Here is a 22869-nt window from a genome sequence, read left to right as displayed (position 1 = left end):
GTCTCTCCCTCTCTTTCCTTCTCTCTCTGTCTCTCTCTCTCTCTCTCTGTCTCGCCATCTATCTTCCCCACCCACTGTCACTCCCTCTCTCTCCTTCTAGCTCCATCTCTGCCTTTCTCTCTGTCTCTCTCTCTGTCCCACCATCTGTCTTTCCCTGCCCTGTCACTCCCTCTCTCTCCTTCTATCTCTGTCTATCTCTCTCTCTATCCCTCCATCTGTCCTTCCCTCCCTGTCACTCCATCTCTCTCCTTCTCTCTCTGTCTCTCACTTTGTCCCTCCATCTGTATTTCCCTTCCTGACACTCCCTCTCTCTCCTTCTCTCTCTGTCTCTCTCTCTCTTTCCCTCCATCTGTCCTTACCTCCCTGTCACTCCGTCTCTCTCCTTCTCTCTCTGTCTCTCACTTTGTACCTCCATCTGTCTTTCCCTTCCTGACACTCCCTCTCTCTCCTTCTCTCTCAGGTCTCTCTCTCTCTATCCCTCCATCTGTCCTTCCCTCCCTGTCACTCCGTCTCTCTCTTTCTCTCTCTGTCTCTCACTTTGTCCCTCCATCTGTCTTTCCCTTCCTGACACTCCCTCTCACTACTTCTATCTCTGTCTCTGCCACTCTCACTGTCTCTCTCTCTTGTCCCTCCATCAGTCTTTCCCTCTCTGTCTCTCCATCTCTCTCCTTCTCTCTCTGTCTCTCTCTCTGTCCTTCCATCTGACTTTCCCTCCCTGTCACTCCCTCTCTCTCCTTCTATCTCTGTCTTTCTCTCTGTCTCTCCATCTGTCTTTCTTTCCCTATCACTCATTCTCTCTCCTTCCATCTCTGTCTCCATCTCTGTCTCTCGATCTGTCTTTCCCTCCTTTTCACTACCTCTCTCTCCTTTCCTCTCTGTCTCTCTCTCTATCCCTCCATCTGTCCTTCCCTCCGTCACTCCATCTCTCTCCTTCTCTCTCTGTCTCTCACTCTATCCATCCATCTGTCTTTTCCTCCCTGTCGCTCCCTCTCTCTCATTCTCTTTCTGTCTCTCTCTCTGTCCCTCTATCTGTCTTTCCCTCTCTGACACTCCCTCTCTCACCTTCTATCTCTTTATCTCTCTCCGTCCCTCCATCTGTCTTTCCCTCTCTGTCTCTCCCTCTATCTCTGTCTCTCTCTCTGTCTCTCCAGCTGTCTTTTTCTCTCTCTGTCTCTGTCTCTCTCTCTGTCCCTCCGTCTGTCCATCAGGCTCCTCAATGCCACTCTCGGTCAAACCCTGCCTTGATGATAAGGTCAGTCTCTCTTCCCAGTAGCAGACAGGAGTGAATCGTTCCCTTTGACCCGTTGTGCACTGAACAAGCTGTGCTTCTTCACAGCCTGATACAGGACTGTACACGGCCGATTAATGTAGCCCATCAAACACTCCCAGAGCAGCTTCAGCACTGCTTCGGAACAGAGTACAGTTCCTTCAACATTCTCTCTCTGTCTCTCCCTCCTGCTATCTCTGACACTGGGAGAGAGACAGAGGGTTAGTTCTGAAGGCAGAGAGAGGGTTGTGGAGAGGGACAAAGTTGGAGAGAGAGAGAGATTGTTGAGGTGGATGAAAAGGATAATGTAAGATATTTTAATTTGATGTAATCGTTCACTGCTGTGTGCACAAACATATAAGAGACAGATATGGAGAGAAATAAACATCGGGAGAGGGGGAAATGTCGATGATGTTGGGGCCCAGGCAGATACTTTTGATGATCCAAAAGAAATAGCCTCCATTTTAAACATCCAGTAAGCTATTCCACTGTGGGAGCCATCACACCCTCATGATATTGTTTGTGGAAATTTCATGCTGGATTATTGGTTAATTTTTAAACCTGTGATTGATAGATTCTTGTTAAGCAAAGATAGTAAGAGATAAGGGGCAAAGGCAGGATATATGGTGTAAGATAGATCACAGATCAGCCATGATCTCATTGAATGCAGGAACAGAGTTGTGGAGTTAAATTGCATCCTCCTCTTCCAATATCCCCTGTTAAGTATCCTTCTTTCTCTGTCAGTCACCCTGTCAGTCCATGTCTCTCTGTCTAAACTAAATGGTACAATGTTAAAATGGGTGAAGGAACAGAGAATCCTTCCCTATCCAGGAGCTGACAGTCTCTCTCTCTCTCTCTCTCTACCCCCTCTCTCACTCCCCCCTTTTTACTCTCTCTCTTTCTCTTTCAATCCTGATCCTGACTTTTCTCGGAATCCTTCTGGGTTGAATAGTACCCTGGAATTTTTCAGTCTCACTGTTGCAAAGAACTAGTCACATTTCTCTGGTATTTTCGATATCTTAATGATTCAATTTGGAGCTTGGATTGTGTCAGGTAAATGTGGTTTCTCATTCAGACATTTCTGCATTGTGGAACTGTCAGTTATCTGTGCAGGGACAGGATATCGGGGTGTCTGAATGGAGTTGAAGATTTTGGTTGCTTGAATAGGGTGTGAATTAGATTGTGGATTGTGTCCCTGAAGGTATTTAAGCCGATGTCCTGAGAGAATGAAGTGGTTTACCAATGTCTGAATAACATCAAAGTCTTCAGACACATGAAAGAACAAGATTGGAGACAATACCACAAAAGCTGAGACAGTCAGGTCACAACAGGAGGAAGGTGAATGTCTTTTACAGTTTGTAATCTGAAAGCCTGAGCTAATGACTGAAAAAGTCCGAGTTCAAATCCCACATTGGGCTCTTGTGAATTTGAATTTCTCTGAAAATAAAAAATGACTCTGGATTAATAAATCCTCCAGGATGAAATAATTCAATCTCACTGCTCTGACACTGATTTACCTTCAAGTAGCGTTTTCCAGTCCACCTTTTCTAAATCGCCTTCCACCGGCCCAGCTTCATTCCCTAATGCTAAGTGTCAAACTGACCCATCTCTTGTTGACCTTGCTACGTACTGGCCTAACAAACTTCCCCTGAATGTATATTTAGAATTCTGTATCCTTGATACCTTTTACACTAGTCTCAGATATCAATGCACTGGTTAGGTCTGCACTAGACCCTGTCTCTGTTTATATTACACATGGACCTGTCTCTGCTATAAAAATGGTTTAAAAAGTGGAGCGCAAACCCTCCAATTTATACACTAGATCTGAAGAAATAGGAGCAGGAGTAGGCCATTCAGCCTCTTGAGCCTGTTCTGTCAGTCAATATGATCATGATTGATCTGATAGTGACTTTAACTCCATTTTCCTGCCTGCCCCCCATAACCCTTGACTCCCTTGTAAATTCATTGACCCAACCTCCACTGCTCTCTGGGGAAGAGAATTCCAAAAACTAACCAACTTCTGGGAGATAGAAGTCTTCCTTAGCTCAGTCTTAAATGGCAGACCCTTTATTTTTAAACGGTGCCCCCTAGTTCAAGACTCCTCCACAAGGGAAACATCCTCCCAACATCCGCCCTGACAAGTCCCCTCAGAATCTTGTATGTTTCAATAAGATCAACTCTCATTCTTCTAAACTCCAATGAGTATAGGCCCAACCTGTTCAACTATTCCTCATAAGATAATCCCTTCATCCCAGGAATCAGCCGAGTGAACCTTCTCTGAACTGATTCCAATGGATCCAGGCCTGACCATTTATTCACTTTCAAAGATGCTAAATACCTTAATATTTCCCTCTCACCCTGTTTATCCCATCCAATATTTCACACTCCTCCTCTTTAACTACAATGTCTGCATAGTTCCCCCTCTTTTATAAAGACGGATACAAAGTATTCATTAAGAACCATGCCCACATCTCCCACCTCCATACACACATTCCCTTTCTGGTCCCTAATACTCTATCCTTAGTTATCCTCTTGCTCTTCATGTATTTATAAAACATCTTTGTGCTTTCCTTGATTTTACTTGGTAATATTATTTTCCGACTATCTTTTTGCTTTCCTAATTTTCTTTTTAATTTCACCCCTGCACTTTCTTCACTCCTCTCGGCTTTCTGTGGTATTGAGCTCTCGGTATCTGACATAAGCTTCCCTTTTGTGCATCATTCTGCCTGGTTTGATTCTTGCTTTCGAAGGGGCTCTCGATTTGGGAGTCTCACCCTGTTTGTCTTTGTGGGAAAATATTTGTTCTCAACCCTCTCAGGGAGTCGAGGGTTCTGCAGAGCAGGCCTGAAAGAGGAGTTGAGTGTTGGGACAGATCAGTCATGATATTATTGAATGGCAGGGCAGGCTCGAGGTGCTGAATGGCCTACTCCTGCTCCTACGTCTTGTGTTCTTGCGTCCAGTTCAATATCTCCTTTAGTGACTTGGTGCCAAATTGTTATTATTTTTTATTCATTTATTGGATGTGTGCATTACTGGCTATGCCAGCATTTTATTGCCCATCACCAATTGCCGTTGAACCTTCTGGAACCGCTGCAGTCCATGTGGGGTAGGTACACCCACAGTGCTGTTAGGAAGTGAGATCCAGGATTTTGACCGAGTGACAGTGAAGGAATGGTGATCTAGTTCCAAGTCAGGATGGTGTGAAACTGGAAGGGAAACTTGCAGGTGGTGTTCCCATACGTGTTTCCTGTTTGTTTGCTCTCTCTCCCCCTCCTTCTTTCCAGACCTCCCTGTCCTTCTGTCCCTCTGTGTTATGAGAACCTAAGAACAGAAGGAAGTGGGTGCAGGAACAGAGAGACCTGGGGATGTCTGTGCACAAATTGAAGGTGGCAGAGCTAGTTGAGAAAGGGGTTAAAAGGCGTATGGGATCCTAGGCTTTGTAAATAGAGGCTTCGAGTATAAAAGCAAGGAGGTTATCATGAAGCTTTGTAAAACACTGCTTCATCCTCATCTAGTATTGTGTCCAATTCTGGACACCGTACTTTAGGAAGGATGGGGAGGCATTAGAGAGGATGCAGAAAAGATTCACGAGCAAGGTTCCAGGATGAGGGACTTCAGTTGCGTGGATGGATTGGAGAAGCTGGGGTTTTTCTCTGTGTCTTTCTCTGTCTTCCTCTCTCTATCTCTCCCTCCTGCTATCTCTGACACGAGGAGAGAGACAGAGGGAGAGAGGGTTAGTTATGAAGCCAGGAGAAAAAGAAAAACAAATTCAGCAACCATTTCAGTAGGAGAAAAGCCAATAACAATCACAAGCTGATGGAGGGACGGGAAATAATTTACGAAGGGACAGAGTATCTGATCACACCCGGAATGGTGTAATGGATGCCAACAAAGCCCCATTTCAGCCTGCAATATGAAAAGGAGGGATAGAGAGCTGAGAGGGAATGAGTTTATTTTGACTGAGTTAATGAGGGAGCAATGGCGTCCTGCGCCTCCCACAATGCCCCGCGAGTGGGAACGGCCCCTTTCTGCGGTACAGGCCGCGCTGCACTCTGGGAGGATGCTCCGCACATGCGCATCTCCACTAGAGCGTTAACCGCCGCTTTTTTATATTCTCCCCCGGCTCAGACATTCAACTTTCCTCCATTGAGATCGACAGCTGAAGCCACTTCTCCTTTTCCTTTCAGCTGCTGTTTGCGGAAATAAGCGGGCCGGCGGGTGACGCCACGCAAACATGGCGGCTGATGACACCTCCCTCCCGCCCGGGCGTCAGTGAGGTCTCATTGGCTGCTTCGCCCCACGTGTCTGGAGGTCAAGGGGTCAAAAGCTGCCTCTGGCCTCCGCGCAGCCGCGGTTTAGGCGACTTGGAACCCCGCCCCTGGGCTGGGGGAGGGGATGTCAGCACCAGACTCTTAAAGGGACCCTGCACCACCAGAACTGTCCCAAACTCTTGAAGGGACCCAACATGGACAGAAAGAGCAAGAGAGTTGGAGAGCAAGTAATAGAGAGGGAAATAGAAAAGAGAGAGTGATGGAGAGAGAGAGAGGAAGAACTGAGCTTGAAAGAATCATAGAGAGATGGAGAGACTGAGAGAAAATAGGTGAGAGTGAGAGAGTGAGAGAGCAAATGGTGAGAAATGGAGGGAGAATCTCCTCAATTGGACAGAGATGGAGAGAGAGTGATAGAGAGATGTGAAAAGAGATCAAAGAGAAAGGAAGGTGGAGAGTGAGGGAGAGGTAAAGTTTGAAAGTGAGGAAACAGATAAATGGAAAGATAAAGGTGAGGAGAGAGTAACAGAGCAGAAGAGAGAGAGAGAGAGATGGAGAGAGAGAGTGGGAAGGAAAATGAGAAATTAGAGGAAAAGAGCAGACACAGGGTGTACAGAAAGTGTGAAAAATGAATGAGAGATAGAGTGTCCGTCAGAGAGAGAGGGAAAGTCCGGGATATATGTGGGCAGAGAGAGAGGCAGATAGTGTGTGTGTGTGAGAGAGAGAGAGACATCAGCACACGTTCACAGTAAAGAAAGTCTCGCCATGTCAAACAGTCATTTCATTGGGTGCACAACCAGACAAAAGTAACTTTATCCCCGGGAGAATGAGTGGAGTCAGACATATAAAAACAGATTGCAGGTTAATGTCCAGATAAGCTTGATTAAAGATTAAAATTTGCAGAGAGAAATCACCCAGTAATCCTAGTTGCAACACATTGGACTCAATACAATGGTCCAAAAATATTATCACTGCTAATCAAACAATTTCATCAGCTCAACAGCAAACAGTGAAATGATCCATAAACTGCAGTGTTCAATGATTCAAGGAAGATTACAGAGCATGAGAGAGAACATAAAGACAGACAGAGAGTATTTGTTTAGCTTCTCTGCCATTGTCCTATGATGAGAGGCTGAGTAAATAGGACCTGTATTCTCTGCAGTTTAGAAGAATGAGAGGTGATCTCATTGAAACATATCAGATTCTAAAGGGACTGGATAGGGTGGACACTGAGAGATTATTTCCACTGGTCGGGAAATGAAAGTCTCCCTTATCCCTTCCTAACCAGCTTATCCACCTGTCCTGTCAGGCTCAGGAATCAGTGAACATTCACTCCAAGGTCCCGCTGCTCACAGACACAGAGATAATGTTGGAGACAGTCATGTTGTTAGGTTAGATCAAAAGTGCAAATGACAAATGTTATCATAGTTTGATGTAATCCTGTGTACACAGAGGTACAAGAAATAGGTGTAGAGTGTGAAACACCAGGAGAGAGGGAGGAATATAGATGGAGAGAGGGTAACAGTGAGAAAGGGAGAGATATGCATGGAGAGAGAAGTGGAGAGCTACTCTTACTGGTAATCTCTCTCCATCTCCGTCTTCCCCTCTCTCTTACTGACTCAATCAATCACTAGTTTCCCTCTCTGCTACTCTCTCCTTGTTTATTTCTCTCTCTGTACCCTCTTAATCTCAATCTCTCACTGTGTCATACCTTCCAGGATGCTGCACACAGCTTTGCGGGAATGCTGACCGACACTCTCCATCCTAATCTTGTCCTCTTTCTCTCTGGTAATCTCTTCCCATTGCTATCCTTCCCTCTCCCTGTTCTTCCCTCTCTATATCTATCCCTGTCTTTCTCACTGTTACTCTCTCCATCTGGATGGAGGATGAGAAAGCGAGGCATATATAGAGGCAGCTTTACTCTGTATCTAACCCCACACTGTACCTTCCCTGGGAGTGTTTTCTAGAACAGAGAAGACAGAGCTTTACTCAATAGCTAACTAATAGCTTGGCAGCATTTGATGGGACAGTGTAGACGGAGCTTTACTCTATATCCCCGGAATTTAGAAGGGTAAGGGGTGATCTGATCAAAGTTTAAAGTGGTGGATGGGGTACCAATCAGGTGGACTGCTTTGTCCTGGATGGTGTCGAGCCTCTGGAGTGTTGTAGATGTTACACTCATCCAGGCAAGTGGAGAGATACCATCACACACCTGACTTGTGTCTTGTAGGTGGTGGAAAGGCTTTGGGGAGTCAGGGGGTGAGTCACTTGCAGCCTCAGTACTGATGTGATTACTTCAGCTCAGTTCCTGGTCAATGTCTCCCGAGGATGTTGATGCTGGGGGATTCAGCGATGGGATAATGCTTTGAATGCCATGGGGAGGTGGTTGGATTCTGTCTTGTTGCAGATAGTCATTGCCTGTCTGTGTGTTTTTCTGTGCTCTGGGACCAATTTCCTCATGGGGAGGTCATAATGCTGCGTCACAATTGATTAGTTCAAGAAAGGAATGCTGATGGAATGAATGGGACAGGGACAGAGTGGATACAACATTGGCTAAGGGACAGGACACAGAGAGTAGTGGTGAATGGTTGCTTCAGACCGGATGGCGGTATCTGTGACTGACATAATCTTATACATTTCTATTCAATATCCCCTCTCTCTCCTTTGTTCTCAGGAGATCAAACCCAGCTTTTCCAACCTAACCATGTAGCTAAATTCCCCATCTCTGAAACCATTCTGGTAAATCTCTGCACCCTCTCAAGGACCCTCACATTCTTCCCAAAGAGTGGTGACCAGAACTGGACACAGTTCTCCAGTTGGGGCTGAAATAGAGCTTTATAAATGTTCAGCATAACCTCCCTGCTTTTGTACTGACTGTATACAGTGTACATTGTGATACAGTGGTATTCCCCAGGGGTTTGGATTAGGACCACTGATCTTTTTGATATATATTAATGACTTGGACTTGGGTTTACAGGGCATAACTTCAACATTACACCATCTGCAATGTAATAAACTGAGAAGGGAATAGTAGTAGTAAATCTCTGTCTTCTCTGTTTTATAAAACACTGTCAGGGCAGGTACAGTGTGGGGTTCAGGAGGATAGAGGCAGTCTGGTGAAATGGTCAGACACATGGCAGGTTAACTTCAATGCTGAGAAATGTAAAATGATGCATTTAGGAAGGAAGGCTGAGGAGAAGCGATATAAACTAAATTGTACAATGTTAAAATGGGTGCTGGGACATAGAGATCTGGAATCTGGAGAGATCTGCGTCAGTTTTTATATCTGAAAGATTCAATTTGGGGCTTCGAGTCTTGTCAGTTGAATTTAGCTTCATCCTGAAAAGTGTCAGCAAACATGTTGGGAAATATGTCAAAAGCTGTTTCCACTCAGACATTCCTGCATTGTGGAAGTGTGAGATATCTTTGCAGAGACAGGAACTAGAGTTGTTTGAATGGACCTGCAGGTTTTAGTTGATGCAATAAGGTGAGAATTTGAATTGTGTCCCTTCCAGATACACAGAATTGAAGGTATTTGCAGAACACCACATGAAGTCGTTTACCAATGTCTGACAAACTTCAAAGACTTCAGACTCATGGAAGAAGAGGAGAAGGGAACAATATACAAAACCTCAGTCAGTCAGACAACAGCAGTAGGAAAATTAATCTCTTTTTATGGGTTTTAATTTGAAGGCCTGAGTTGATGATTGAAAAAGCAGGATTTCAAATCCCACACAGGGTTGTTGTGAATTTGAATTCTATTTTTTCTATAAGAAAACATAAATCTGGAGTTAAAAAGCCTCTAGGTTGGAATGATTCACTCCTGTCTACTAGTGCAAAGCCCGTGTGTGTCTCAGTTTTGCTGTATTTATTAACGATTTAAGATGATGAGGTACAATGCAACATAACCAAGTTTACCAATGACACAAAAATAGGCAGCATTGTAAGCAGTGTAGCTGGAAGCATCAAATTACAAAGAGATATTAATATCTGAAATAAATGGGCAAAACTGTGGTAGTTAGATTTCAATGTCAGAAAATAAAGACTAGAACAGAGTACTTTATAAATGGTGTAAAGCTAGAAACACTGGAGGTTCAAAGAGACTTTGGGGGGGGGGGGGGTCCATGTCCATTTGAGTGCAGTGTAGATTTACCAGAATGAAACCTGGACTCCAAGGGTTAAATTACGAGGTGATATTACACAAACTGGGGATTTATTGCCTGGAATTTAGGAGGATCATGGTGATTTGTTCAAATATGTTGACATATTAAGGGGAACTGATGGGGTAGTTTGGGAGAAACTATTTCAGCAGCTTGGGAACAAAGGAACAGGAGTAGGCCATTCAGCCCATCGAGCCTGCTCCGCCAATCAATACGATCATGGCTGATCATCCACTTCAATGCCTTTTTCCCAGACTGAGTTTCCACAGCCCACTGGGGTAGAGAATTCCAAAGATTCACAACCCTCTGAGCAAAGACATTTCTCCCCATCTCTGACCTAAGTGGCTTCCCCTTTATCTTGAAATTGTGTCCCCTGGTTCTGGAATCCCGAACCAAAGGAGACATCTCACCTGCATCTAACCTGTCTATCCCTTTAAGTATTTAGTATGTTTCAGTAAGATCACCCGGGCGGCACAGTGGCACAGTGGTTAGCACCGCAGCCTCACAGCTCCAGGGACCCGGGTTCGGTTCCGGGTACTGCCTATGTGGAGTTTGCAAGTTCTCCCTGTGTCTGCGTGGGTTTTCTCTGGGTGCTCCGGTTTCCTCCCACATGCCAAAGACTTGCTGGTTGACAGGTAAATTGGGCATTATAAATTGTCACTAGTACAGGTAGTTGGTCGGGAAATATAGGGACAGGTGGGGATATTTGGTAGGAATATGGGATTAGTGTAGGATTAGTATAAATGGGTGTTTGATGTTCGGCACAGGGCCTGTTTCAGTGCTGTCTCTCTAATCTAATCACCTCTCATTCTTCTAAACTCCAATGAGTTTAGGTCCAACATGTTCAACCATTCCTCAGAAGACAACCCCTTCATTTCAGGGATCAGCCGAGTGAACCTTCTTTGAACTGGTTCCAATGCATCCAGGCCTGACCATTTATCCACTTTGAAAGTTGCCAAACACCTTAATATTTCCCTCTCACTCTGTTTATCCCATCCAATATTTCACACTCCTCCTCTTTAACTACAATGTCTGCATTGTCACCCTCTTTGATAAAGATGGAGACAAAGTATTCATTAAGAACCATGCCCACATCTCCCACCTCCACACACACATTCCCTTTTTGGTCCCTAATACTCTATCCTTAATTATCCTCTTGCTCTTCATTTATTTATAAAACATCTTTGTGATTTTTTTGATGTAATGGTAATATTATTTTCAGGCCATTTCTTTGCTTTCCTAATTTGATTTTTAATTTCACCCTTGTACTTTCGACACTCATCTCGGCCTCTGTGGTATTGAGCTCTCGGTATCCGAGATAAGCTTCACTCTTGTGCCTTATCGTACCCGGTTTGATCCTTGACATCCAAGGGGCTCTAGATTTCGGAGTACCACCCTGTTTGTCTTTGTGTGAACTTATTTGATATCAACCCTCAGTAACTCTCACTGCTCTGACACTGATTGATCTTCAAGTAGCTGTTTCCAGTCCACTTTGCTAAAATCCCCCATCTCTGGATCCACCATCCCCTCTGCTCCCTCCAATGGACTCTCACATCCTTCTGAAAGTGTGGTCACCAGAATTGGCTGCAATATTCTGGTCGTGACCTAACCAGAGGTTTAGAAACATTCAGCATAACTTTCATGCTTTTGTACTCAAAATCTCTATTTATGAAGCCCAAGATCCTATATGTTTTGCTGCCTACTTTCTCAATATGTCCTGCCACCTTCAAAGATGTATGTACATGTATCCCCAGGTCTCTCTGTCCCTGCACACTCCCTAGAACTGGGCCATTAAGTCTATATTCCCTCTCCCTATCCCTTCTGCCCATCTCACATTTCCCTGTATTAAATTCCTTCTGACATTTGTCTGCCCATCCCACTCACCTATCGATGTCCTGTTGGAGTCGATTGATGTCATCAACACTGTTTGCATCTCCTCCAAGTTCGTTAACGGCAAATATTAAAATTTTACAAGAAGCACTGACTTTTGGGGAACACTGCTGTCTACCATCTTCCAGTCTGAAATACAACCATTTACCACAACTGGCTGTTTTCTGTCCTTTCACCAATTTTTGATCCAAGCTGACATTGGCCCTCCTATCCCATGAGCCTCAGTTTTGTTAACCAGAATTTTATGTGCTACTTTGTCAAACGCTTTCTTCAAATCCATATAAAATCCATTGCATTCCCTACATCAACCTTCTCTGTTACTTCATCAAATTCTTGCTGGCTTTCCCTAATTAACTCAAACCTCTCCAAGTGCCTGTTGATTTTTTTCTCTTTCAATGATTTCTCCAATTGTCCTTTTGAAAGCTACTATTGAATCTGTCTCCACCACTATCAGACATTGCATTTCAAATCTGAAGCACTTGTGTGGAAAAAAATCCTTTTCCTCATGTCACCAATGATTGTTTTTGCCGATCACCTTCAATCTGTGCTCTCTGGTTATCAATCCTTCAGCCATTGGAAACACTTTCTCTTTATTTCCTCCATCTAAAGCTTTCATGATTTTATACACATCGATCAAATCTCCTTTTAATCTTCTCTGCTCTAAGGAGAACAAGCACAGTTTCTCCAGTCCATCAGTGTAACTGGAATAATCTCAGCCAGGAACCGTTCTAGTAAATCTCTTCTGTACATTCACCAAAGCCTCCATGTCTTTCCTGAAGTGTGGTTCCAGAATTGGACACAATACTGCAGCTGAGGACAAACAATTATTTTATAAATGTTTAGCATCACTTCCTGACTTTTACACTCTATACCTGTTTATAAAGCTCAGCATCCCATCGGCTTTATTAACCCATCAACAAAGGGGGAAAGTGTACCAGAACAATTGATCAGTTCCCTGAGACATGAATCCGTGAGTCGTTCCAAGGCTGCCGGGACGGTTTGGAGAGAACCCCAAACTGGTCATTTTTTGAAGCAGAAAACCATCAATGCATTGGCAGGGATATTAATAAAGCCCTTCGGAAGACAGGAGGAGGCCATTCGTCCCCTCGAGACTGTCCTGCCCATTCATTCAGGTCATGGCTGATTTGCTCCTTATCCACATAGAGCTGTCTTGGCTCCGAAAACATTAATACCCTTTCCGAACAAATCTCTACCGACAATCAGGAATTAATGTCACTGCCTGTGAATACTGGGGAACTCCTTCCCTAAACCTCTCCGTCTCTCTATCTCTCATTCCAGCTTAAAGACGTTCCTTAAAACTAACCTCTTTGACCAAACATTTGGTCATCACACTTAATCTCAACTTCTGTGGGTTTGGTGTCAGATTTTGTTTTATAATGCACCCTGTGCAATGTCTTTGGGACTTTTTATTCCTCCCCTTTCCTTCACTCCGTCTCTCTCTCCCCCTTCGCCCCCCCCATCTCTCCCTCTCGCTCTCTCTTCATCCCCCACCCCCCTCTCTCTTTTTCTCACCCTCACCCCCGTCTCTCCCTCTTTCTCCCTCTTTGTCCCCCCCAACCCCCTCTCTCTCTCTTTCTCCCCCTCACCCTCTCTTTCCCTCTCTCTCTCTATATACCCCCAGCCCCCCTCTCTCTCTCTCTCTCTTTCTCCCCCTCACCCCCTGTCTCTCTCTCTATCTCTTTGAAAAATTCAGCGATGGGATAATGCTTTGAATGCCAAGGGGAGGTGGTTGGATTCTCTCTTGTTGCAGATGGTCATTGCCTGGCACTTGTGTGACGTGAATGTTACTTGCGACTGGTCGGCCCAAACCTGAATGTTATCCAGGTCTTGGTGCATGTGGCTCTGGATTGCTTCATTATCTGAGGCAAAATACTGTGGATGCTGGAAATCTGGAAAGCATCAAGCTGACTCACTAACTCTGTTTCTCTCTCCACAGATGCTGCTTGACCTGTTCAGTATTTAAAGCACTTTCTGCTGGGATCTCAGCTGAAGATGGCTGGGCTGAGGACACTACCCTGATGCACTCCTGCAGTGAAGCCCTGGGACTGAGATGATTGACTTCCAACAACCAAAACCATCTTCCTTTGTGCTCGGTATGATTCCAACCAGTGGAGAGATTTCCCCCGATTCCCACTGACTTCAGTTTTACTCGGGCTCCTCGATGTCACACTCGGTCAAACACTGCCTTGATGTTAAGGTCAGTCTCTCTTCCCAGTAGCAGACAGGAGTGAATTGTTCCCTTTGACCCATTGTACACTGAACAAGCTGTGCTTCTTCACAGCCTGATACAGGACTGTACACGGCCCATTAATGTAGCCCATCAAACACTCCCAGAGCAGGTTCAGCTCAGCGAAGGAACAGAGTACAGTTCCTTCAACATTCTCTCTCTGTCTCTCCCTCTTGCTATCTCTGACATTTGGAGAGAGACAGAGGGAGAGAGGGTTAGATATGAAGGCAGAGAGAGTGCTGTCGAGAGGGACAAATTTGGAGAGAGAGGTTGTTGAGGTGGATGAAAAGGATAATGTAAGATATATTAATTTGATGTAATCCTTCACTGCTGTGGACATAAACATATTAGAGATAGATATGGAGAGAAAAAAACATCGGGAGAGGGGGAAATGTAGATGAAGTTGGGGCCCAGGCGGATACTTTTGATGATCCAGAAGGAATAGCCTCCATTTTAAACATCCAGCAAGCTATTCCACTGTGGGAGTCATCACACCCAAACAGACATAGACACACACACACACACACACACACACACACAGAAATACCCACACAATGAGATTGGTTGTACAAATTTCATGCTGGTTTATTGGTTAATTTTTAAATCTGTGATTGATAGATTCTTGTTAACCAAAGGTATTAAGAGATATGGGGCAAAGACAGGATACATGGTGCAATTTACATCACAGATCAGCCAAGATCTCATTGGATGCCGGAACAGGGCTGTGTGGTTGAATTGCATCTACCTCTTCCAATATCCCCTGTGAAGTATCCTTCTATCTCTTTTAGTCACCCTGTCAGTCCATGTCTCTCTGTTTCTCTTTTTCTGTCTCTCTCTCTGTCTGTTTCATACAGTGTAGAGTGAGATTCACTCTGTATCCACCCCATGATGTTCCTGCCCTGGGAGTGCGTGATGGGGCAGTGTAGAGGGAAATTTACTCTGTGTCAAACCCAACCTTGTGCTTGGCTTGGGAATGTTTAATGGGACAGTGTAGCTGGAGATTTACTGTGTATCCCTGGAATTTTGAAGGCTCAGGTGTGATTTGATGATTGCTTTCAAGATAATAAGGGAAACTGATAGGGTAGACAGAGAGTAACAATTCTCACTGGCTGCAGTGTCTAGAACATGGGGGCATAGTCTAAAAATATAAACCTCGTCTAAAAACCTTTCAGGAGTGAAATGAAGAAACACTTCAACACACCAGGTGTGGTATCAGTTTGGAACTCTCTTCCACAATCAGCAATTGATGCTGAGACACTTGTTAATTTTTAAATCTGAGTTTGATAGATTTTTGTGAACCAAAGATATTAAGGGGCAAAGATAGGTACATGGAGTTAGATCACACATCAGCCATGAGCTCATTGAATGACAGAACAGGGTTGAGGGACCAAATGGCCTCCTCCTCTTCCTCTGTCCTGCGACAAATATCCTGCTATCACTCTCTGTGTCTTGGTCCCTGTCTCCCTCTTTGTCTCTCTTTCTGTCTGTCTGTCTGTCTCTCTCTCTCTCTCCTCTCATCTGTGGAAATCCACACACATCAATCAGCCATTTTAGGTTCATTTTCAGTGGCCATTTTATGTTACCACAACACTGGGACATTTATCGTTGTCTATCCCAAACCATCTCTCTTTGTAGTCTATTTGTGTTCTCCTCACAGCTTATTGTCCCACCTAACCTAGTATCTCTCTCCTTTGCTCCGTCTCACTCACACACTCTCCCCCATCTCACTCCCCCCCATTTCTCTCTCCCCCCATTTCTCTCTCCCCACCCCCCCTCCCCCCGCAATCTCTCTTTAAGTGTCCTGTTATCACATCCTTTATTGTAGATTCGACCATTTTCCCCATGACTGATGGTAGACGAACAGGTCTTTAGTTCCCCATTTTCTCTCTCCTTCCTTTTGTAAATATTGGGGTTACATTTGCTACCTTCTAATCTGCCTTTCTCACTCTGCCTCTCTCACACTGCCTCTGTCCCTCGCTATCTGTCTTTCCCCCCTCTCTCTCGCTCTATCTCTCCCTCTCTCTCTTTCTCAACCTCTGTCCACGTCTCAATTTGTGCCTCCCTCACACCATCTCTCCCTCTCTCTCTGTCTCTCTCGAGCTCTCTGTCTGCCTCTCTATGTCTACCTCTCTGTCTCTCCTTCTCTCTCTCTGCCTCTCTCTCTCTCTGCCTTTCTCTCTCTGACTCTCCCTCTCTATCTCTCCCTCTCTCTCTTTCACTGCCTCTTTCCACGTCTCAGTTTGTGTCTCCCCCACACCATCTCTCCCTCCCTCTCTCCCTCCCCTCTCTCTTTCTCCATCTCTCCCTCCCTCTCTCCCTCCCCCTCTCTCTCTCTTTCTCCCTCTCTCCCTCCCTCTCTCTCTCTGTCTCAGAGTTACAGCTCAGATCATTAACCTCTTTATCTATGTGTTATGAACACGGGACTTTGTCTCTCTCCCATTTTCTGGGATGTTGCCAGGACTGGAGAATTGTAGCTATGAGGATAGGCAGGGGTTGTTGTCCTTGGAACAGAGAAGGCTGAGGGGAGATCTGATTGAAATGTACAAAATTTTGAGGGTCCTGGATAGAGTGGAGGTGAAGGGCAGAGAACCATAGCAGAAAGGTCAGTGATGAGGGGGCATAGATTTAAAGTGATTGGTAGAAAAATTAGAGGGGAGTTGAGGAAAATCTTTTTCACCCAGAGGGTCGCAATGGTCTGGAACTCACTGCCTGAAAGGGTAGTTGAGGCAGAGACCCTCAACTCATTCAGAAGGAGTCTGGATAGGCACCTCAAGTGCGGTAAGCTGCAGAGCTCGGACCAAATGCTGGAAGGTGGGATTAGAATCGGTTGATCGTTTTTCGGCTGGCACAGAGAGAATGGGTGAAGGGGCCACTTTCTGTACCTTAAAATTTCTATGTTGCCCTCGCGAACTCTATTTTTCCCTCTGTTACCCTCTGAATCTCAGTCTCTCCCTCTCTGTTACCCTCTGAATCTCAGTCTCTCCCTCTCTGTTACCCTCTGAATCCCTGTCTCTCCCTCTCTGTTACTCTCTGAATTCCAGTCTCTCCCTCTCTGTTACCCTCTCAATCCCAGTCTCTCCCTCTCTGTTACCCTCTGAATCCCAGTCTTTCCCTCTCTGTTACCCTCTGAATTCCAGTCTCTCCCTCTCTGTTACCCTCTCAATCCCAGTCTCTCCCTCTCTGTTACCCTCTGAATCCCAGTCTTTCCCTCTCTGTTACCCTCTGAATCCCAGTCTCTCCCTCTCTGTTACCCTCTCAATCCCAGTCTCTCCCTCTCTGTTACCCTCTGAATTCCAGTCTCTCCCTCTCTGTTACCCTCTGAATTCCTTCCCTCTCTGTCTCTCACTCTGTCCCTCCATCTGTCTTTCCCTCTCTGTCTCTCCGTCTCTCTCCTTCTATCTCTGTCTCTGCCTCTCTCTCTGTCTCGCTCTCTGTCACTCCATCTGTCTTTCCCTCCCTGACTCTCCCGCTCTCTCCTTCTATCTCTGTCTCTCTCTCTCTGTCTCTCCATCTGTCTTTCCCTCCCTGACTCTCCCTCTCTCTCCCTCTGTCTCTGTCTCTACCTCTCTCTCTGTCCCTCCATCTGTCAAAGAACAAAGAACAGTACAGCACAGGAACAGGCCATTCGGGCCCTCCAATCCTGCGCCGGTCTTGATGCCTGCCCAAACTAAAACCTTCTGCACTTCCCGGGTCCGAATCCCTCTATTCCCATCCTATTCATCTATTTGTCAAGATGTCTCTTAAACGTCTCCATGGTACCTGCTTCCACCACCTCCCCCGGCAGCAAGTTCCAGGCACTCACCACCCTCTGTGTAAGGAACTTGACTCGCACATCCCCTCTAACCTTTGCCCCTCTCACGTTAAACCTCTGCCCCCTGGTAACTGACTCTTCCACCCTGGGAAAAAGCTTCTGACTATCCACTCTGTCCATGCTGCTTATAACTTTGGAAACCTCTATCATGTCGCCCCTCCACCTCCGTCGTTCAAGTGAAAACAATCCGAGTTTATCCAAACTCTCCTCATAGCTAATGCTCTCCAGACCAGGCAACATCCTGGTAAACCTCTTCGGTACCCTCTCCAAAGCTTCCAGGTCCTTCTGATAATGTGGCGACCAGAATTACACGCAGTATTCTAAGTGCGGCCTAACTAAAGTTCAGTACAGCTGCAGCATGACCTGCCTATTTTTATACTCTATGCCCCGATCGATAAAAGCAAGCATGCCGGATGCCTTCTTGACTACCTTATCCACCTGCGTTGCCACTTTCAGTGACCTGTGGACCTGTACGCCCAGATCTCTCTGCCTGTCAATAGTCCAAAGGGTTCTGCCATTTACTGTATACTTCCCACCTGCATTAGACCTTCCAAAATGCATTACCTCACATTTGTCCAGATTAAACTCCATCTGCCATTTCTACGCCCAAGTCTCCAACCGATCTATATCCTGCTGTATCCTCTGACAATCTTCATCACTATCCGCAACTCCACCAACCTTTGTGTCGTCCGCAAACTGACTAATCAGACCAGCTACATTTTCCTCCAAATCATTTATATATACTACAAACAGCAAAGGTCCCAGCAGTGATCCCTGCGGAACACCACTAGTCACATCCCTCCATTCAGAAAAACACGCTTCCACTGCTACCCTCTGTCTTCTGTGACTGAGCCAGTTCTGTATCCATCTTGCAGCCAGTTCTGTATCCATTTTACCTTTCCCTCTCTGTCACGCCCTCTCTCTCCTTCTAACTCTGTCTCTCTCTCTGTTCCTCCATCTGTCCTTCCCTCTCTGTCACTCCATCTCTCCCTCTCTACTTCTCTCTGCCTCTCCCTCTCGCTCCTTCCCTCTCTCTGTCCCTCCATCTGTCTTTCTCCCCCTGTCACTCCCTCTCTCTCTGTCTATCTCAGTCTCTGCCTCTCTCTCTGTCCCTCCATTTGTCTTTCCCTCTCTGTCACTCCCTCTCTCTCCTTCTATTTCTGTCTCTCTCCATCTATCTCTCTATCTGTGCTTCCCTCCCTGTCACTCCATCTCTCCCATTCTCTCTCTGTCTCTCACTTTGTCCCTCCATCTGTCTTTCCCTCCATGACACTCCCTCTCTCTCCTGCCATCTCTGTCTTTCTCGCTGTCTCTCCATCTGTCTTTCCCTCTCTGTCACTCCCTCTCTTTCATTCCATCTCTGCCTCTCTCTCTGTCTTTCCATCTGTATTGCCCTCTCTGTCTGTCCCTCTCTCTCCTTCTATCTCTGTCTTTCTCTCTCTCTCCATCTGTCTTTCCATCTCTGTCTCACCCTCTCTCTGCTTCTCTCTCTGTCTCTCTCTCTGTCTCTCCATCTGTCTTTCCCTCCCTGACACGCCCTCTCTTTCCTTCCATCTCTGTCTCTCTCTCTGTCCCTCCATCTGTCCTTCCCTCCCTGTCACTCCCTCTCTCTCCTTCTATCTCTGTCTCTCTTCTATCCCTCCATCTGTCCTTCCCTCCCTGTCACTCCCTCTCTCTCCTTCTATCTCTGTCTCTCTTCTATCCCTCCATCTGTCCTTCCCTCCCTGTTACTCCATCTCTCTCCTTCTCTCTCTGTCTCTCTCTCTCTGTCCCTCCATCTGTCTTTCCCTCCCTGACACTCCCTCTCTCTCCTTCTATCTCTGTCTCTCTTCTATCCCTCCATCTGTCCTTCCCTCCCTCTTACTCCATCTCTCTCCTTCTCTCTCTGTCTCTCTCCTTCTCTCTGTCCCTCCATCTGTCTTTCCCTCCCTGACACTCCATCTCTCTCCTTCTCTCTCTGTCTCTCACTCTGTCCCTCCATCTGTATTTCTCTCCCTGTCACGCCCTCTCTCTCATTCCATCTGACTCTCCCTCTCTCTGTCTCACTATTTGTCTTTCCCTCTGTGTCTCTCCATCTGTCTCTCCCCCACCCCCCCACCCCGCCCCCGTCACTCCCTCTCTCTCCTTATATCTCTGTCTCCTCCTCTCTCTGTGTCCCTCCATCTGTCCTTCCCTTTCTGTCTCTCCCTCTCTCTCCTTATATCTCTGTCTCTGCCTCGCTCTCTGTCTCTCTCTCTCTTTCTCTCCAACTGCCTTTCCCTCTCTGTCTCTCCCTCTCTCTCCTTCTATCTCTCTCCTTCTCTCTGTCTCTCCATCTGTCTTTCCCTCTCTGTCTCTCTCTCTATCTCTCCATCTGTCCTTCCCTCCCTGTCACTCCCTCTCTCTCCTTCTATCTCTCTCCTTCTCTCTGTCTCTCGCTCTCTCTCCTTCCATCTCTGCCTCTCACTCTTTGTCTTTCCATCTGTCTTTCCGTCCCTGACACTCCCTCTCTCTCTTTCTATCTCTGTCTCTGCCACTCTCTCTGTCTCTCTCTCTCTGTCCCTCCATCTGTCTTTCCCTCTCTGGCTCACCGTCTCTCTCCTTCTATCTCTGTCTCTGCCTCTCTCTGTCTCTTTCTCTGTCCCTCCATCTGTCTTTCCCTTCCTGTCATTCTATCTCTCTCCTTCTCTCTCTGTCTCTCACTCTGTCCCTCCATTTGTCTTTCCCTCCCTGTCATTGTCTCTCTCTCCTTCTCTCTCTCTCTGTCCCTCGATCTGTCTTTCCCTCCCTCCCTGACACTCCCTCTCACTCCTTCTCTCTCTGTCTCTCTCTCTGCTATCACTGACACGAGGAGAGCGACAGAGGGAGGGAGGGTTATATATGACGGCAAAGAGAGGGCTGTAGTGAGGGACAAACGTGGAGAGAGAGAGATTGTTGAGGTGGATGAAGAGGATAATGTAAGATATATTAATTTGATGTAATCCTTCACTGCTGTGGACACAAACATATTTGAGATAGGTATGGAGAGAAAACGAACATCGGAGAGGGAGGAATGTGGATGAAGTTCGGGCCCAGACGGACACTTTTGATGATCCAGTAAGAATAGCCTCCATTTTAAATATTAAGCAAGCTATTCCACTGTGGTAGCCATCACACCGTCATGATACTGTTTGTGGAAATTTCATGCTGTCTTATTGGTTAATTTTTAAACCTGTGATTGATAGATTCTTGTTAACCAAAGGTATTAAGAGATAAGGGAAAAAGGTAGGATATTTGGTGTAAGTTTGATCACAGATCAGCCATAATCTCATTGAATGCCGCAACAGAGTTGTGGGGTTAAATTGCTTCCTCCTCTTCCAATATCCCCTGTTAAATATTATTCTTTCTCTGTCAGTCACCCTGTCAGTCCATGTCTCTCTGTTTCTCTCTTTCTGTCTCTCTCTCTGTCTCTATCGGACAGTGTAGAGTGAGATTCACTCTGCATCCACCCCATGATGTTTCTGCCCTGGGACTGTTGGATGAGACAGTGTCGAAGGAGCATTACTCTGTATCTAATCCATGCTGTACCTGTCTGGGGAATGTTGATGGGAGAGTGCAAACAGAGCGGGCTGGGACCAGTGTCCTCATGGGGAGGACTTAATGGTGCCTCCGAATTGACCAGTTAGCAATATTGGTGCTCCAGGGATGAAAGGGACATTGGCTGAGTGGCTACGACATTGGCTGAGAGAGTGGACAATGGTTGTTTCAGACTGGAGGGAGGTATACAGTGGAGGTTTATATTAGGACCACTGATCTTTTTGATACATACTAATGACTTGGACTTGTGTTTAAAGGGCATAACTTCAATGTTTGCCAATGTTTGTGACATCTGCAATGTAATAAACAGGGAAGGGACTAGTAGCAGACTTCAGGAGGATGGAGGCAGTCTGGTGAAATGGAACACACAAGAACAAATGAATTAGGAGCAGGAGTAGGCCATTCGGCCCCTTGAGCCTGCACAAAAATTCAATGGCTGATCTGATTGTGAGCTCAACTCCACTTTCCTTTCTGTGTCCCATAACCCTTGACTTCCTAATTGATCAAAAATCTATCGAACTCAGCCTTGAATATATTCAATGATCCAGCCTCCACTGGTCTCTGGGGAAGAGAATTCCACTGACTGTTCCCCCTCTGAGAGAAACACATTTCTCCTCATCTCAGTTCTAAATGGGATGTCCCTAATTTTTAAACTGTGTCCCCTAGTTCTAGTCTCCCCAACAAGGGGAAACATCCTCTCAGCATCCACCCTGTCCAGTCCCCTCGGGACCTGAGATGTTTCACTCAGATCACCTCTCATTCTTCTAAACTCCAATGGGTATAGACCCAACCTGTTTAACCTTTCCTCAAAAGATAACCCCTTCATCCCAGGAATCAGCCCAGTGAACCTTCTCTGAACTACTTCGAATGCAATTATATAATTTCTTCAGTAAGGAGACCAAAAGTGTCCGCAATCCTGCAGACATCGTCTAACTTATGCCCTGTACAGCTGGAACAACACTTCCCTACTTTTATATTCTATTCACCTTGCAATAAACAACAATATTCCATTTGCCTTCCTAATCACTCGATGTAGCTACACGGTAACATTTTGTGATTCATGTACCAGGACACCCAGATCCCTCTGTACCGTACAGTTCTGCAGTCTCTCTCCATTTCAATAATATACTGATTTTTATTCTTCCTGCTAAAGTGGACAAGCTCACATTTTCCCACATTGTACTCCATCTCCCAATTTTTTCCTCACTCACTTAACCTATGGAAACCTCTTTGTAGACACTTTATGTCCTCTTGACTGCTTACTATCCAACCTATCATTGGACAGACACAGGGCAGGTTAACTTCAATGCTGAGAAACGTGAAGTGATGCATTTTGGAAGGAAGACGAGTGACATAAACTAAATGGGACAATGTTAGAATGGGTGACAGGACAAAGAGATCTGGGATTTCATCAATGTTCCCTGTTCTACCCAAAAGCTCAATTTGGGGCTGGGAATCTGTGAGCTGAATTTAGCTTCATCCTGAAAAGTGTTAGCAAACATGTTGGGAAATGTGTCAAAAGCTGTTTCCATTCAGACATTCCTGCATTGTGGAAGTGTGAGCTATCTTTGCAGAGACAGGAAATAGAGTTGCTTGAATGGACCTGCAGGTTTTAGTTGATGCAATAAGGTGAGAATTTCAATTGTGTCCCTTCCAGATACACAGAATTG

The sequence above is a fragment of the Heterodontus francisci genome, chromosome 22 (genome assembly GCF_036365525.1).
Source record: "Heterodontus francisci isolate sHetFra1 chromosome 22, sHetFra1.hap1, whole genome shotgun sequence".
NCBI lineage: Eukaryota > Metazoa > Chordata > Chondrichthyes > Heterodontiformes > Heterodontidae > Heterodontus > Heterodontus francisci.
The sequence above is the reverse complement of the archived record's forward strand: the minus strand, read 5'-3'. Positions refer to the sequence as shown.